This window comes from Triticum dicoccoides, chromosome 7A (genome assembly GCF_002162155.2).
Source record: "Triticum dicoccoides isolate Atlit2015 ecotype Zavitan chromosome 7A, WEW_v2.0, whole genome shotgun sequence".
In the NCBI taxonomy this organism is placed as follows: Eukaryota; Viridiplantae; Streptophyta; class Magnoliopsida; order Poales; family Poaceae; genus Triticum; species Triticum dicoccoides.
In genome coordinates, this window is record NC_041392.1 from 23598209 (window position 1) to 23601795 (window position 3587).

Consider the following 3587-nt stretch of genomic DNA (forward strand, 5'->3'; position numbering starts at 1 on the left):
GCTACCCCCGCCCGCTGGGCCGCCGTGACCAACCCTTGGATGGGGGTGGTCCATGCGTACACGATGCCCATGCCGCGGGCCCCCATCCCGGCTGGGATCTCCGGCCCCCGCCCCGGTGTGCATCAGGCGCTGCTCGCTGCCCCGGGTGGCTACCCCGTCGCGGCACCTCCGTACGCCGCCGCAGCCATGCCTGGCTACACCGCCCCTCCGGCCGCGGCTGCCGCACTCCTGCCGGCCCCTTGGGATCCGGCTCTCCTTGCAGCGCTTCACTCCGCCCCTACACCCAACATGTACACCGGAGGCGGCGACTGTTATATGGACTCCGGGGCTACCACTCACATGACTTCCAACCCTGGTAACCTCAATTCCGTATTTCCAGTTTCTACTGCATGTCGTATCACTGTTGGGGACGGGTCTTCCCTTCCCATTACTCATGTCGGTCATGGTTCCTTTCCATCTAACTCTACGCCTATTCATATGTCTAATGTCTTAGTTTCACCTGAGTTAGTCACTAATCTTGTTTCCGTTCGCTCTCTTACACGTGAAAATCGTGTAACTGTTGAATTTGACGAAGAGGGTTTTTCTGTCAAGGATGCCCGTACCCGTGCTCCATCGATGTGACAGCCCGGGCGGCCTCTACCCGGTGAACTCCACCGCCGCTTCCACATCCGCTTCGGTCGCTCTCTCCGCCATGGTGGACCTTTGGCATGCTCGGCTGGGACATCCGAACCCAGCCACCCTTCGTCATATTCTTAGGACTTTTTCATTCACGTGTAATAAAACCGATGATCACACTTGTCATGCTTGTCATCTCGGCAAGCACGTCCATCTTCCGTTTAGCGCGTCCTCATCAGTGGCGTCGTATCCATTTGAGTTGATTCATAGTGATTTGTGGACATCTCCTGTTGCCAGTAATACAGATTTTTTATACTATATTGTCATACTTGATGATTTTTCGCACTATGTGTGGACCTTCCTGTTGCGGAGAAAATCCGATGCACTCTCCGTTCTCACTACATTTTACTCCTATGTCGCTACACAGTTTGGGCGTCCCATTCATGCCTTGCAGACTGACAAGGGGAAGGAGTTCGACAACGTCGGGGTTCGCACTCTCCTTGCCACACACGACACGATTTTTCGTCTCATCTGCCCGTATACCTCACAACAAAATGGTCGCGCCGAACGGATCCTTCGCACCCTAAATGATTGTGTGTGCACTCTTCTCTTCCACGCTAATGTCCCGCCCCGGTTTTGGCCGGACGCTCTCTCCACCGCCTCTCTCCTCATCAACATTCGTTCGAGTCGTGCTCGTGGGAACTTTGCACCACATCATCTCCTCTTTGGTAGCCCACCTTCCTATGATGATCTTTGTGTTTTTGGGTGTCTCTATTATCCTAGCATCGCCTCCACTACTCCTCATAAACTCGCACCTCGCTCTGTGGCATGCATCTTTCTCGGATACCCACCACACACCAAAGGTTATCGTTGCTATGATCCGGTTTCCCACCGAGTTTTCACTTCACGACACGTTTACTTTGACGAGAGGTCTTTTCCCTTTCACCAGGTACCGCCACCGGCCGACTCGCCATCGTCACCCGTGCCTATCGGTGCCCCTAGGGGAGGCCGCTCACTTGCGCTTGGGGCCCCTCCCGGCTTCAGGCCCCCTGCAGCGCGTGGGCCTCCCCTGGCTTCGACTCCCCCGCCGCGCCTGGGCCTCGCTCTGGGTCCGCGGTGTCGGACCCGCCCCCCTGCCGGCGGCCACGGCACCTCCGACTCCCGTTGAGTCCGTAGCCCGATCAGCGAGCGCATCCCATGTGCCTGACCTGGGCTCCTCGACGGCTTCCGCCGGCCCGGCTGCCTCCTTGCCGGCGGCCACGCTGCCCCCAACTCCCGTTGAGTCCGTAGCCCGGTCAGCGAGCGCATCCCCTGCGCCTGACCCTGGCTCCTCGACGGCTTCTTCGCCTGCCTCGTCGCCGGCCTCGTTCGCCTCATCAGCTGCGCCGCCGACCCCGCCGACCACCCCGGACACCCGCATGGTCACTCGTGCTCGCGCCGGTATTCACCGGCCCAACACGCGTTATTCTGCGTATGAGTACCTCCTCGCTGCCTCGACGTCTGCGCCGTCACCTCTCCCGTCGTCTGCTCGAGCTGCACATCGCGATCTGCATTGGCTCGCGGCGATGCAGGAGGAGTTCGACGCGCTGGTGCGCAACCGCACCTGGCAGCTTGTCCCGAGGCCACCCCATGCCAATGTCATCTCTGGCAAGTGGGTCTTCCGGCATAAGACTCGCCCTGACGGGTCTCTCGAGCGCTATAAGGCTCGGTGGGTGGTCCGCGGGTTTCGGCAGCGCGCTGGAGTCGACTTCACCGACACATTCGCCCCGGTTGTCAAACCAGGCACGATTCGCGTGGTCCTTCTTGCATGGCCATCTCTCGGAGCAGGTTTTCTGTCAGCAGTCGACCGACTTCGTCGACGCGGCTCAGCCTGACCATGTGTGCCTACTCTCCCGCTCTTTGTACGGGTTGAAGCAAGCCCCTCGCGCCTGGTACCGGCGGATCGCCGGTTTTCTGCAGTAGCTCGGGTTCCGGGCTACTCGCTCCGACGCCTCGCTGTTTGTCTACCACCAGGCTCCGGCGACCGCTTACCTGCTCCTATATGTCGACGACATCATCCTGACGGCTTCCTCGCCCGAGCTCCTTCGCCATCATACTGCTCGCCTCAGCGCTGAGTTCGCCATTAAGGACCTCGGCTCGTTGCACTACTTCCTCGGCATTGAGGTGGTACGACGCGCCGATGGGTTCTTTCTTCACTAGCAGCAGTATGCACAGGACCTTCTAGAGCGGGCAGGCATGCTTAACTACAAGCCTGTCCCCACGCCTATCGACACGAAGGCCAAGGTCTCTGCGCTCGACGGCTCACCCGCGCCAGATGCAGCGTTCTACCGCTCCATCGTCGGCGCTCTCCAATACTTGACACTCACTCGGCCGGACCTGCAGCCGTCCAGCAGGTGTGTCTCCACATGCACGCCCCTCGCGACACTCACTGGAACCTGGTGAAGCGGATTCTTCGGTACATCCGCGGCACCACGGCTCTGGGTCTTACGTTGACGGCCTCGCCCTCGACTGACCTGGTCGCCTACAGTGACGCCGATTGGGCTGCCTGCCCGGACACACGCCGCTCGACTTCAGGCTATTTGCGTCTACCTGTAGCCCTCGCTCATATCGTGGTCGTCTAAACGACAACCCACGGTATCCCGCTCCAGTGCCGAGGCTGAGTATCATGCTGTTGCCAATGCCGTCGCCGAGTGCTCGTGGCTCCGACAGCTTCTCTAGGAGTTGCTTCTTGATGTCCCGAAGGCCACCATTGTCTACTGTGACAATGTCTCTGCGGTCTACCTCTCCGCCAACCCCATTCATCATCGTCGCAGGAAGCACATTGAGCTCGATATTCACTTCATGCAAGAGCAGGTGGCTCTTGGGCGCGCCCGCGTTCTTCATGTTCCCACCGCTCAGCAGTTTGCCGATGTCATGATGAAGAGGTTACCGACGCCTACATTTGGGGAGTTCCGGTCTAGTCTATGCGTCAC

At 59.5% G+C, this 3587-nt stretch overlaps 1 pseudogene; it reads left to right on the top strand.

Moving 5' to 3' along the window:
• Positions 1–2850: 2850 nt before the first annotated feature.
• The window catches only part of LOC119332911, a 4693-nt pseudogene continuing 3956 nt past the window's right edge, over positions 2851–3587 (top strand).